At 43.8% G+C, this 15152-nt stretch overlaps 1 long non-coding RNA gene across 1 annotated transcript in view; it reads left to right on the forward strand.

Moving 5' to 3' along the window:
- Positions 1-2958: 2958 nt before the first annotated feature.
- The window catches only part of LOC134761495 (uncharacterized), a 34414-nt gene continuing 22220 nt past the window's right edge, over positions 2959-15152 (forward strand). Inside the window, exon 1 of the long non-coding RNA XR_010140174.1 lies at positions 2959-3033. This is a non-coding gene — a long non-coding RNA (uncharacterized LOC134761495). The remainder of the gene's footprint in view (positions 3034-15152) is intronic.

A 15152-nucleotide genomic window follows, 5' to 3' on the forward strand; every position in this document is an offset into this window, starting at 1 on the left:
GGTAATAGAAATCTCTTATATCTCTTAGGTCACATATTTCCACCAAGCCCCTCCTCACCACCAAACAAGTACAACAAAACCACCTCAGAATCATCCCTCTGTTTGACTGTCAGCAATGTGACCTTCAGTAAAATCTGCAGACCCATCTTGGAGAAACTTCACATGGTTTCTAGCCTAAAGGTGACTTTGTTTTTTGGTGAATCTCACCAATGTGGACATACACATCACAGGATTTATTTCAGATTGAAACTGGATCTTCTACTCTGATTCGAGTTCTGAAATTTAAAGATTGTTGAGGAGAGAAAATACCCAGAAACAGTTTCTCACAGTTCATTCAGTTCATCAAAATCGAGTTTTAGGTTACTGAAAATTATTTTCTTCCCCATTTTGGAATAATAATTGTCCCTATGAACATTAGGGCAACACTGCTCGTGCAGTTTGGAACACTGATTACTAAGGCAAAAAAACCAGTTGGGGCCGGGCGCAGTGGCTCACGCCTGTAATCCCAGCACTTTGGGAGGACGAGACGGGCAGATCACGAGGTCAGGAGATCGAGACCATCCTGTCTAACATGGTGAAACCCCGTCTCTACTAAAAAATACAAAAAATTAGCCGGGCATGGTGGCAGGCACCTGTAGTCCCAGCTACTCGGGAGGCTGAGGCAGGAGAATGGTGTGAACCTAGGAGGCGGAGTTTGCAGTGAGCCAAGATCGTGCCACTACACTCAAGCCTGGGTGACAGAGAAGACTCCATCTCAAAAACAACAATAACAACAACAACAAGAAAACCAGTTCGTATGTCTTAGAAATATTTTCAACTCCATAAGTTAAAATTAAAAAGGCTCTATGGCTAAAACAGAGTTAACCAGAACATTCAGTTTGGAAAAACATTATATTCACTGATATTTTTGGTTACTCACCATTTTGTTTTATTTTGCATTAGAATGAAAGGTTAATCATTCACTACTTGATGAGATGCTGCCTGGCATAATAGTGTGGGCTGGATAAAAAGCGACTTGGCTTTGTTTGTGTTTTGCTGTAAAGTAGCCTGGTGGCTCAGGGAAATTATTTAGCCTCTTGGAGGTTCAGAATGCTCAACTGGATTAAGATATCAAATTGGAGACTTTATAAGACCCTGTAGTTCTAAGTGCCTTCCATGTGCTTCCAAGTCATTTACCAGGTACCACAGGTGAAGCCAGAGACATTGGCCATGAGTTATCTTCAAGGTCAGCTGTGATCATCCCAATCTCTTCCTAAAAACTGTCAATCATTTCCAAACACCTACTGAACAAAATTCTATGGATACCATCGAAAGCTTCCTACCAATGAAGATAAAGGAAAAGAAAAAAAGGAATTTTCTCTGCCCCAAGGTGAGAAATGAAATCTCTTTCACCATTGTACTTTCTACCACAGTAATTGCTGCTAAGCAAGTAGCTCGACAGAGTGATGTGAGGTTTTTTTTTTTTTGAGACGGAGTCTTGCTCTTTCACCCAGGCTGGAGTGCAGTGGCGCAATCTCAGCTCACTGCAGGCTCCGCCCCGCGGGGTTCACGCCATTCTCCCGCCTCAGACTCCCCCATAGCTGGGACTACAGGCACCCGCCACCTCGCCTGGCTAATTTTTTGTATTTTTAGTAGAGACGGGGTTTCACGGTGTTAGCCAGGATGGTCTCGATCTCCTGACCTCGTGATCCGCCCGCCTAGGCCTCCCAGGTTTTAAACAGACATGACAGCCCCTTTCTAGCAACTTCCAGATTCAAGGTCAGTGAGGGTTACATGGACTCTGGGATTCTAGGTATTAGAGGCTGCGGTTACTCAGCAGCTGTTTACCAAGTTAATTGCCCTCTCTTTCTAGAAACACAACTAGACTAAGTTTCCTGGCCTCCCTTGCAGGTAATTGTTACTTTGTCATGGCATTCTGTCCTACACAATATGGGTGGATGATACCTTTTCTGGGCCTACCCCATGAAAACCTCTCACCTGGCCGGGTGCGGTGGCTCACGCCTGTAATCCCAGCACTTTGGGAGGCTGAGGTGGGCGGATCACGAAGTCAGGAGATCAAGACCATGGTGAAACCCCGTCTCTACTAAAAAAACAAAAAATTAGCCAGGTGCGGTGGTGGGCGCCTGTAGTCCCAGCTACTCGGGAGGCTGAGGCAGGAGAGTGGTGTGAACCCGGGAGGCGGAGCTTGCAGTGAGCCGAGATCGCGCCACTGCACTCCAGCCTGGGTGACAGAGCGAGACTCTGTCTCAAAAAAAAAAAAAAAAAAAAAATGAAAAAGAAAACCTCTCACCTAATTCTCAATTCCCTGTTGCCACCCATCTGCCAGCTGAATTGAAGATGGCAGCCTGGGTTCCTGAATGACTGTCTTCCACCACAGACTGCACTCTGCAAGAGTAAAGAATCAACTTATTTTGTGTTCAACTGCAGAAAATCTGGGTTTTTTTTTTTTTTTTTTTTGTCACAGCAACTAAATTAGCTGCATATAGAAATGTCTGCCTATATACAAAAAAAGGTATTTGCACTATTGATTTCTTCAATGGGAGCTTTTAAGCTTTCACCTAATTAAGTCAATAAACCATCTACTATGGTTCTGATACCAGTTCCTGGGGTCTTAATGAAGGAATGAATACTGAATAAATCACTGGATAAAGAAAAAGTAGATAATTAAGTAAATCATTGAATAAATAAATAAACAGGCCTGTCAGTGGTAGGTGCTCCAGAGTAGGGTAAGATGACAAAAACATCTTCCCTGGGCCTTTCTATGTCTGGAACAGCTGAGCACAACCACTGATTTATTCCTTGAGAAGTGTGACGTGAATTGTAATGCAGGCCTAGGACTCTGAGACAGTTAACAAGAGGCTCAGAGAGAGATTGGCTGACCCACAGCTACTGCCCTGAGACTGAGTAGTGGGGAGGCCAATAGAGGGAGATAAATGAAGTGCCATCTAATTAGGAAACAGGGCAATGGCTCATCCTAGAGCTGAGAAGGAAAGAGAGGCTGCTTCTACCAGGTTCTCCATCCTGCAACACAAGGTATGTCCAATTATAATTTCCAAACAATTAAGAGCGTGACTATGTGTTAAAGATTATTAATTTAATAATGAGAGAGTTGGTAAAATGGTAAAGCTGGTTCAAAGAGCATTTTAAAAAATAAGGGATTCTTACATAATCCAGGAGAGAAGTCATTCTGAAATAAATTTGCCGTTAGACAGAAAATTGGAATATCATACAGGACAATAAAATATAACTTTTAGGATTATCTATTTTAACAGAGAGAAATCTATGTTACATGTAACTTTATTGTATCTAATCCCTTAAAAGCAGGTATATCCCCATATATAATTAATCTTTGAATAAGCCTGTGAAATAATATTCCAGTATGACATTGAAAGGACATGGTGCTCTTTTCTGCCTTATTTCTAAGTTTTAAAAGATTTTTTCCTAGAAGTCCCCCTATTTTGATCATAAACAATTTGCAAAGATTATTCTCTATCACAAAAAAGCTGATGGTCTCGAGAGGAGGTGTCAGCTGGGCTTCCTGGGTCAAGTAGGGGCCCAGAAAGCTGTGAAACTCACTCATTTTCTGCATCAGGACTTACTTTGGTCCTGGATGAATAATATTGAAGATATATGCTTAAAATATTCCTAACATCAGAATTTGTGCATGTGTTTTCTTCCCCAAGAAAGCTATAAACAGCAAAAATTTTGTTGTAAGCTTCCCTGTGTCCTCTCTCCCTCCCTCCCTTCCCCCCCCCGAAACTAAAAGGAATGTTAAAAGCCCATTTTTCTGTGACCAGCAGACCTTATCTATGCTCCCAATTCCAATTCCTTGTAAACACAATTTGTAAAATCCTGTGAGATCCTGTCTCCTTTGCCATGCTGCTGCAAGGTTAGAAAGTAGATAAAACTTAAGTTGCAGTTCCGGTTTTCCTCAAGATCTGAGACATGTTATTTGTCTTTGTTTCTCGCTCTGGTAACATCTTCCTGCCGCATGTATTTCCCACCTTAAAGAGTTTAAAAGGTGATCAAAAAATCTAATACTGGCTACCCGCTCGGGACCCCTTCCACACTGTGGAAGCTTTGTACTGTTACTCTGTTCAATAAAGCCTACAGCTTTTTTTCTCTTGGTCCAATCCGTGTCTCTCTCTCACCACGGGCTGCCGTCACACTAAATCTTTGGTGTGGCTAAGGCAAGAACCTTTGGCGTTACAGTCTCATGGTGTTTTAGCTTGATTATTTACAAAAGTGAAAGAAGAGGTATTAATTAACCATAAAAGCCTCCATGAGCATATAGTACTAAGCAACTACTAAGGCCAGATAATTTAACTTCTGTCTGGAAATTTCATTAAGGAATCTCAGGTAGAGCTTTTTAAAAGACTCAATTGTTCTATCTTCTAGCCTGTGGCTAAAAACCAGGCCCAAGAAACTCCACCACATTTCACATGCAGAACCTCTACATTTTTGTCATTCAGCTTTTAAAACTGTGTTGAGCTAATTAAGAAATATGCATAAAAGAACTACTTATTACTAGCATCCCATTAAATCTTAGAAGATCTCAAAGGATGTCAGGTGTAAAATTTACAAGAGATAAACAACCCCATTAAAAAGTGGGCAAGGGATGTGAACGAACACTTTTCAAAAGAAGACATACATGTGGCCAACAAGCATATGACAAAAAGCTTAATATTAGTGATCATTAGAGAAATGCACATTAAAACCACAATGAGATATTATCTCACACCAGCCATAATGGCTATTATTAAAAAGTCAAAAAATAATGGATGCTGGCGAGGCTGTGGAGAGAAGGGAACACTTATAGACTGTTGGTGAGAGTGTAAATTTGTTCAACCATTGTGGAAAGCAGCATGGTGATTTCTCAAAAGAGCTAAAAGCAGAACTACCATTCAACCCAGCAATCCCATTACTGGCTATATACCCAGAGGAATGTAATGCATTCTACCATAAAGACGCATGCATGTGAATGTTCATTGCAACACTATTCACGATAGCAAAGATATGGAATCATCCTAAATCCATCAATGACAGATTGGATAAAGAAAATGTGATACATATACACTATGGAATACTATGCAGCCATAAAAATAAGATCATTGTCAGGCTTCTGAGCCCAAGCTAAGCCATCATATCCCCTGTGACCTGCACGTATACATCCAGATGGCCTGAAGTAACTGAAGAATGGCAAAAGAAATGAAAATGGCCTGTTCCTGCCTTAACTGATGACATTACCTTGTGAAATTCCTTCTTCTGGCTCAGAAGCTCCCCCACTGAGCACCTTGTGACCCCCACCCCTGCCTGCCAGAGAACAACCCCCTTTGACTGTAATTTTCCATTACCCACCCAAATCTTATAAAACAGCCCCACCCCTATCTCCCTTTGCTGACTCTCTTTTCGGACTCAGCCCGCCTGCACCAAGGTGAAATAAACAGCCTTGTTGCTCACGCAAAGCCTGTTTGGTGGTCTCTTCACATGGACGCGAATGAAATTTGGTGCCGTGACTCGGATTGGGGGACCTCCCTTGGGAGATCAATCCCCTGTCCTCCTGCTGTTTGCTCTGTGAGAAAGATCCACCTATGACCTCGGGTCCTTAGACCAACCAGCCCAAGGAACATCTCACCAATTTTAAATTGGGTAAGCGGCCTCTTTTTACTCTCTTCTCTAACCTCTCTCACTATCCCTCAACCTCTTTCTCCTTTCAATCTTGGTACCGTCTTTCAATCTCTTCTTTCTCTTAATTTCACTTCCTTTCCTTTTCTGGTAGAGACAGGAGACGCATTTTATCTGTGAACCCAAAACTCCGGCGCCAGTCATGGACTCGGAAAGACAGTCTTCCCTTGGTGTTTAATCACGCAGGGATGCCTGCTTGATTATTCACCCACGTTTCAGAGGTGTCTGACCACACAGGGATGCCTGCCATGATCCTTCACTCTTAGTGGCAAGTACCGCTTTTCTGGGGATCAAGAACCCCCCAACCCCTTCTCTCCGTGTCTCTACCTCTTTTCCACTTTCCTGGGGGGCAACAACCACCCACCCCTTCTCTCTGTGTCTCTACCCCTTTTCCACTTTTCTTGGGGGCAAGCACCCCCCCTTCTCTCCGTGTCTCTACTCTCTCTTTTCTCTGGGCTTGCCTCCTTCACCATAGGCAACCTTCCACCCTCCATTCCTCCCTCTTCTCCCTTAGCCTGTGTTCTCAAAAACTTAAAACCTCTTCAACTCACACCTGACCTAAAACCTAAATGCCTTATTTTCTTCTGCAACACTGCTTGGCTCCAATACAAACTTGACAATGGCTCTAAATGGCCAGAAAATGACACTTTTGATTTCTCCATACTATAAGACCTAGATAATTTTTGTCAAAAAATGGGCAAATGGTCTGAGGTGCCTTACATCCAGGCATTTTTCACACTTCCTTCCCTCCCTAGTCTCTGTTCCCAATGTGATTCCTCCCAAATCCTCCTTCTTTCCCTCTCACCTGTCCCCTCAGTCCCAACCCCAAGCATTGCTGAGTCTTTCCAGTCTTCCTTTTCTACAGACCCATCTGACCTCTCCCCTCCTCCCCAGGCTGCTCGTCACCAGGCCAAGCCAGGTCTCAATTCTTTCTCACCCTCCACTCCTCCACCTTATAATCCTTCTATCACCTCACCTCCTCACACCTGGTCTGGCTTACAGCTTAGTTCCATGACTAGCTCTCCTCTACCTGCCCAACAATTTCCTCTTAGAGAGGTGGCTGGAGCTGAAGGCATAGTCAGGGTACATGTGCCTTTTTCTCTATCAGACCTCTCTCAGATTAGTCAGCGTTTAGGCTCTTTCTCATCAGACCCCACTAAATATATACAGGAATTCAGATATCTAACTCTGTCCTACAATTTAACCTGGAGTGACTTAAATGTCATCCTAACTTCTACCCTCTCCCCAGATGAACAGAAAAGAGTTTTTCTCTAGCCCAATCTCATGCTGACAACTGCTGGCTCCATGAGCCAGACCTCCAGGAAGGCATTAGAGCAGTTCCCTGAAAGGATCCTCAATGGAACTATCAGGCAGATTCCCCAGGTATAGCTAGGTGAGATTACATGATTTCCTGCTTAGTTGAAGGGCTTAAAAAGGCAGCTTACAAAGCTGTTAATTATGACAAACTTAAAGAAACTCCCCAAGGTAAAGACGAAAACTCAGCCCAGTTCATGGCTCATTTGGCAGCAACCCTGAGATGCCTTACAGCCCTAGACCCTGAAGGGTCAGAAGGCCGTCTCATCCTAAATATGCATTTTATCACCCAGTCAGCTCCTGACATTAGAAAAAAAACTTCAAAAATTAGAATCCAGTCCTCAAACCCCACAACAGGAATTAATCAACCTCACCTTCAAGGTGTACAATAATAGAGAGGAGGCAGCCAGACAGCAATGCATTTCTGAGTTTCAATTACTTGCTTCTGCAGTGAGAAAACCCAGCCGCACCTCCAGCACACAAGAACTTCAAAATGCCTAAGCCGCATATGCCTAAGCTGCAGCAGTCAAGCATTCCTACAAGACTTCCTCCATCAGGATCTTGCTTCAAGTGCCAGAAATCTGTCCACTGGACCAAGGAATGCCCGTAGCCCGGGATTCCTCCCAAGCCATGTCCCATCTGTGCAGGAACCCACTGGAAATCAGACTGCCCAGCTCACCTGGCAGCCACTCCTAGAGCCCCTAAAGCTCTAGCCTAAGGCTCTCTGACTGACTCCTTCCCAGATCTGCTTGGCTTAGCGGCTGAAGACTGATGCTGCCCGATTGCCTTGGAAGCCCCCTGGACCATCACGGATGCCGAGCTTCGGGTAACTCTCACAGTGGAGGGTAAGTCCATCCCCTGTTTAATTGATATGGGGGCTACCCACTCCACATTACCTTCTTTTCAAGGGCCTGTTTCCCTTTCCCCCATAACTGTTGTGGGTATTGATGGCCAAGCTTCAAAACCCCTTAGAACTCCCCCACTCTGGTGCCAACTTGGACAACATTCTTTTATGCATTCTATTTTAGTTATCCCCACCTGCCCAGTTCCCTTATTAGGCCAAGATGTTTTAACCAAATTATCTGCTTCCCTGACTATTCCTGGGCTACAGCCACATCTCATTGCCACCCTTCTTCCCAACCCAAAGCCTCCTTTGTGTCTTCCTCTCGTATCCCCCAACCTTAACTCACAAATATGGGACACCTCCACTTCCTCCCTGGCAACTGATCACATGCCCATTACTATCCCATTAAAACCTAATCACCCTTATTCCACTCAATGACAATATCCCATCCCACAGCATGCTTTAAAATGATTAAGGCCTGTTATCACTCACCTGTTACAGCATGGCCTTTTAAAGCCTATAAACTCTCCTTACAATTCCCCCATTTTACCTGTCGAAAAACCAGACAAGCCTTGCAGGTTAGTTCAGGATCTGTGCCTTCTCAACCAAATTGTTTTGCCTATCCACCCTGTAGTGCCCAACCCATACACTCTTTTGTCCTCAATACCTTCCTCCACAACTCACTATTCCGTTCTTGATCTTAAAGATGCTTTTTTTGCTATTCCCCTGCACCCCTCATCCCAGCCTCTCTTTGCTTTTACCTGGACTGGCCCTGACACCCATCAGTCCCAGCAGCTTACCTGGGCTGTACTGCCACAAGGCTTCAGGGACAGCCCTCATTACTTCAGCCAAGCTCTTTCTCATGATTTACTTTCTTTCCACCCCTCCACTTCTCACCTTATTCAATATATTGATGACCTTCTACTTTGTAGCCCCTCCTTTGAATCTTCTCAACAAGACACCCTCCTGCTCCTTCAACATTTATTCTCCAAAGGATATCAGGTATCCCCCTCCAAAGCTCAAATTTCTTCCCCATCTGTTACCTAACTCAGCATAATTCTTCATAAAAACACACGTGCTCTCCCTGCCAATCGTGTCTGACTGATCTCTCAAACCCCAACACCTTCTACAAAACAACTCCTTTCCTTCCTAGGCATGGTTGGGTAGTTTTGCCTTTGGATACCTGGTTTTGCCATCCTAACAAAATCATTATATAAACCCACAAAAGGAAACCTAGCTGACCCCATAGATCCTAAATCCTTTCCCCACTCCTCTTTCCATTCCTTGAAGACAGCTTTAGAGACTGCCCCCACACTAGCTCTCCCTGACTCATCCCAACCCTTTTCATTACACACAGCTGAAGTGCAGGGCTGTGCAGTTGGAATTCTTACACAAGAACCAGGACCATGCCCTGTAGCCTTTTTGTCCAAACAACTTGACCTTACTGTTTTAGGCTGGCCATCATGTTTCTGTGCAGTGGCTGCCACCACCCTAATACTTTGAGGCCCTCAAAATCAGAAACTATGCTCAACTCACTCTCTACAGCTCTCATAACTTCCAAAATCTATTTTCTTCCTCACACCTGATGCGTATACTTTCTGCTCCCTGGCTCCTTCAGCTATACTCACTCTTTGTTGAGTCTCCCGCAATTACTATTGTTCCTGGCCTGGACTTGAATCTGGCCTCCCACATTATTCCAGATACCACACCTGACCCCCATGACTGTATGTCTCTGATCCACCTGACATTCACCCCATTTCCCCTTATTTCCTTCTTTCCTGTTCTTCACCCTGATCACATTTGGTTTATTGCTGGCAGTTCCACCAGGCCTAATCGCCACTCACCAGCAAAGGCAGGCTATGCTATAGTATCTTCCACATCTATCAGTGAGGCTACCGCTCTGCCCACCTCCACTACCTCTCAGCAAGCCGAACTCACTGCCTTAACTTGGGCCCTCACTCTTGCAAAGGGACTATGTGTCAATGTTTATACTGACTCTAAATATGCCTTCCATACCCTGCACCACCATGCTGTTATATGGGCAGAAAGAGGTTTCCTCACTACACAAGGGTCCTCTATCATTAATGCCTCTTTAATAAAAACTCTTCTCAAGGCTGCTTTACTTCCAAAGGAAGCTGGAGTCATTCACTGCAAGGGCTATCAAAAGGCATCAGATGCCATTGCTCTAGGCAATGCTTATGCTGATAAGGTGGCTAAAGGAGCAGCTAGCATTCCAACTTCTGTCCCTCATTGCCAGTTTTTCTCCTTCTCGTTGGTCACTCCCACCTACTCCCCCGCTGAGACTTCCACCTATCAATCTCTTCCCACACAAGGCAAATGGTTCTTAGACCAAGGAAAATATCTTCTTCCAGCCTCACAGGCCCATTCTATTCTGTCATCATTTCATAACCTCTTCCAGGTAGGTTACAAGCCACTAGCCCATCTCTTAGAACCTCTCATTTTCTTTCCATTGTGGAAATCTATCCTCAAGGAACTCACTCCTCAGTGTTCCATCTGCTATTCTACTACCTCTCAGGGATTGTTCAGGACCCCTCCCTTTCCTACACATCAAGCTCGAGGATTTGCCCCTGCCCAGGACTGGCAAATTGACTTTACTCATATGCCCTGAGTCAGGAAACTAAAATACCTCTTGGTCTGGGTAGACACTTTCACTGGATGGGTAGAGACCTTTCCCACAGGGTCTGAGAAGGCCACTGTGGCCATTTCTTCCCTTCTATCAGACATAATTCCTCAGTTTGGCCTTCCCACCTCTATACAGTCCGATAATGGACTGGCCTTTACTAGTGAAATCACCCAAGCAGTTTCTCAGGCTCTTGGTATTCAGTGGAACCTTCATATCCCTTACCGTCCTCAATCTTCAGGAAAGGTAGAACAGACTAATGGTCTTTTAAAGACACACCTCACCAAGCTCAGCCTCCAACTTAAAAAGGACTGGACAGTACTTTTACCTCTTGCCCTTCTCAGAATTAGAGCCTGTCCTTGAGATGCTACAGGGTACAGTCCATTTGAACTTTTATATGGACACACTTTCTTGCTCAGCCCCAACCTCATCCCAAACACCAGCCCTCTGGGCAACTTATCTTCCAGTCCTCAAGCAGGCTAGACAGGAAATTTACCAAGCTGCTAATCTTCTCTTGCCTACTCCAGATTCCCAGCCATATGAAGACACCCCAGCTGGATGATCAGTTCTTGTTAAGAATCTGACCCCTCAAACTCTACAACCTTGATGGACCGGACCCTACTTAGTCATCTATAGTACCCCAATGGCTGTCCGCCTGCAGGATCCTCCCCACTGGGTTCACCATTCCAGGATAAAGCTGTGTCCATCAGCCAGCCAGCCTAATCCCTCCTCTTTCTCCTGGAAGTCGCAAGTACTCTCCCCTACTTCCCTTAAACTCACTTGCATTTCTGAAAAACAGTAATAACCCTTATGAGCTTAATACATCCCTTCATTCTATTAGGTCTGTTCATCCTTACCCTTCTTTTTGCAACAGGGCTTTATGAAGTCACCCCCTCTACTTGAACTGAGCCCCAAAAACTAGTCATCCCTACTATCTTCTGTCTAGTCATACTCCTATTCACCGTTCTCAACTACTCATAAATGCCCTACTCTTGTTTACACTGCCGGTTTACACTGTTTCTCCAAGCCATCACAGCTGGTATCTCTTAGTGCTATCCCCAAACCGCCACTCTTAACTCCCTTTTAGAGTGGATAGATGATCTTTGCTGGCAGGGGACCCTCCAATACTTTCACCCTGATAAAGTTCTATTCTTTACTTTTATACTCACTCTTATTCTCATTCCTATTCTTATGCCACCCTCTACCTCTCCCCAGCTATCTCCAACACACTATCAATCTTACTCACTCTCTCCTAGCTGTTTCTAATCCCTCCTTAGCAAACAATTGCTGGCTTTGCATTTCCCTTTTTTCCAGCGCCCACACAGCTGTCCCTGCCTTACATACAGACTGGGCAACATCTCCTGTCTCCCTACACCTCTGAACTTCCCTTAACAGCCCTCACCTTTACCCTCCTGAAGAACTCATTTACTTTCTAGACAGGTCCAGCAAGACCTCCCCAAACATTTCACATCAGCAAGCTGCCGCCCTCCTCTGCACTTACTTAAAAAACCTTTCTCCTTATATCAACTCTACTCCCCCCATATTTGGACCCATCACAACACAAACTACTATTCCTGTGGCTGCTCCTTTTTGTATCTCTTGGCAAAGAACCACTGGAATTCCCCTGGGTAACCTTTCACCTTATCGATGTTCCTTCACTCTTCATCTCCAAAGCCCAACTACACACATCACTGAAACAATTGGAGCCTTCCAGCTCCGTATTACAGATAAGCCCTCTATCAATACTGGCAAACTTAAAAACATAAGCAGTAATTATTGCTTAGGAAGACACTTACCCTGTATTTCACTCCATCCTTGGCTACCTTCCCCTTGCTTGTCAGACTCTCCCCCCAGGCCCTCTTCTTGTTTACTTATACCCAAACCCAAAAATAACAGTGAAAGGTTGCTCATAGGCACTCAACGTTTTCTCATACACCATGAAAATTGAACCTTCCCCTCTACGCAGTTACCCATCAGTCCCCATTACAACTGCTGATGGCTGCCACCCTAGCTGGATCCCTAGGAGTCTGGTTACAAGACACCCATTTCAGCACTCCTCATCATTTTACTTTGCATCTCCAGTTTTGCCTCACACAAGGTCTCCTCTTCCTCTGTGGATCCTCTACCTACATGTGTCTACCTGCTAATTGGACAGGCACATGCACACTAGTTTTCCTTACTCCCAAAATTCAATTTGCAAATGGGACCAAAGAGCTCCCTGTTCCCCTCATGACACCAACAAGACAAAAAAGAGTTATTCCACTAATTTCCTTGCTTGTCAGTTTAGGACTTTCTGCCTCCATTATTGCTCTCAGTACTGGAATAGCAGGCATTTCAACCTCTGTCATGACCTTCTGTAGCCTCTCTAATGACTTCTCTGCTAGCATCACAGACATATCACAAACTTTATCAGTCCTCCAGGCCCAAGTTGACTCTTTAGCTGCAGTTATCCTCCAAGACTGCCGAGGCCTTGACTTACTCACTGCTGAAAAAGAAGGACTCTGTATATCAATCTGGCCTGGTATATGATAACATAAAAAAACTCAAGGATAGAGCCCAAAAACTCGCCAACCAAGCAAGTAATTATGCTGAACCCCCTTGGGCACTCTCTAACTGGAGGTCTTGGGTCCTCCCAATTCTTAGTCCTATTTAATACCTATTTTTCTCCTTCTTTTATTCAGACCTTGTATCTTCCATTTAGTTTCTGAATTCATCCAAAATCGTATCCAGGCCATGACCAATCATTCTGCCTGACAAATGCTCCTTTTAACAACCCCACAATATCACCCCTTACCACAAAATCTTCCTTCAGCTTAATCTCTCCCACTCTAGGTTCCCACATCGCCCCTAATCCTGCTTGAAGCAGCCCTGAGAAACATCACCCATTATCTTTCCATACTACCCCCAAAAATTTTCACCACCCCAACACTTTACCACTATTTCATTTTATTTTTCTTATTAATATAAGAAGACAGGAATGTCAGGCCTCTGAGCCCAAGCTAAGCCATCATATCCCCTGTGACCTGCATGTCCAGATGGCCTGAAGTAACTGAAGAATCACAAAAGAAGTGAAAATGGCCTGTTCCTGCCTTAACTGATGACATTACCTTGTGAAATTCCTTCTCCTGCTTCAGAAGCTCCCCCACTGAGCATCTTGTGACCCCTGCCCCTGCCCACCAGAGAATGACCCCCTTTGACTATATTTTTCCACTACCTAAGCAAATCTTATAAAACAGCCCCACCCCTATCTCCCTTCACTGACTCTCTTTTCGGACTCAGCCCACCTGCACCCAGGTGAAATAAACAGCCTTGTTGCTCACACAAAGCATGTTTTGTGGTTTCTTCATACAGACACAAGTGAAAATCATGTCTTATGTGGGAATGTGGATGGAGCTGGAGGCTATTATCCTTAGCAAACTAATGCAGGAACAGAAAACCAAATACCACATGTTCTCACTTATAAGTAGGGGCTAAACGATGACAATTTATGAACACAAAGAAGAAAACAACAGACACTGAGGTCTACTTGAGAGTGGAGGGTGGGAGGAGGGAGAGGAGCAGAGAAGATAACTATTTGGTACTGCACTTAATACCTGGGTGATGAAATAATCTATATAAGAAACCTCCATGACGTGAGTTTACCTATATAATAAACCTTCACATGTACCACCAAACCTAAACTAAAAGTTAAAAAAAAAAGAATGTTAGGTGTAAAAAGACATGTTGATTATTTTTCTAAATTATGCTTTGATTTTGGAATGACAAAATCAAGAGTTATGAGAAGAGATTTAGGCACTTGATTAGAATAGAAACAATAGCTTTTTTATCTATTAATCAAAGAGAGCATACGATATTTTAAATAAACATTGAAAAAGATGACACAAGTATATGGAATCTTGGCTCTTTAGAATCAAAGGCATGATAAAGTCACACAAAGAACATAAAATTATTCTGGCGAGACTTTGAATCCTTGCTATCCAGACAGATAACACAGGGTGTAAAAAATAACCTTTTTCTTTCCCTCATAAGAGCAGAAATAAATACTCCAAGACAAATCTATCACTTTAACAGAGAGAAATCATATTCTAGGTTTTCATTAATGTCAGACTCAGCAATGAAGATTCTCAGGTTCCTCTCTCCCCCCTTTTTTAAACTTATGGATGAGCCCATCAACACTACGCAAACTTTTCCAGAATTTGAGGACATTCCTTGGCTTCTTTCAGACTCATCATTTGTAAGTATTATAAATCAATTTCTAAAAACCCTCTACAACTTTCTATATTCAAGTTTTGTCTCCCATTATTATTTTTCACATGTGGAACAACCAGACACTTTACTTAGGTCAAAACTACCTCTTTTATCCTTGCCATTTTCCTTTCCCATGATCTTGCAAATAGTTGAATTTATTTGCTATAATGCCTGGTATAGTTTTCTGTTTGTTTGTTTGTTTGTTTTGTTTGTTTTGTTGCTGTTGTTGTTGTTTTTAGGTGGAGTCTTACTCTATTGCCCAGGCTGGAGTGCAGTGGTGCAATCTCGGCTCACTGCAACCTCTGCCTCCCAGGTTCAAGCGATTCTCCTGCTTCAGCCTCCGGAGTAGCTGGGATTACAGGCTCACACCACCACCCCCAGTTAATTTTTTATTTTTAGTAGAGACAGGGTTTCACCATG

Source organism: Pongo abelii, chromosome 4 (assembly GCF_028885655.2).
Source record: "Pongo abelii isolate AG06213 chromosome 4, NHGRI_mPonAbe1-v2.0_pri, whole genome shotgun sequence".
Lineage (NCBI taxonomy): Eukaryota > Metazoa > Chordata > Mammalia > Primates > Hominidae > Pongo > Pongo abelii.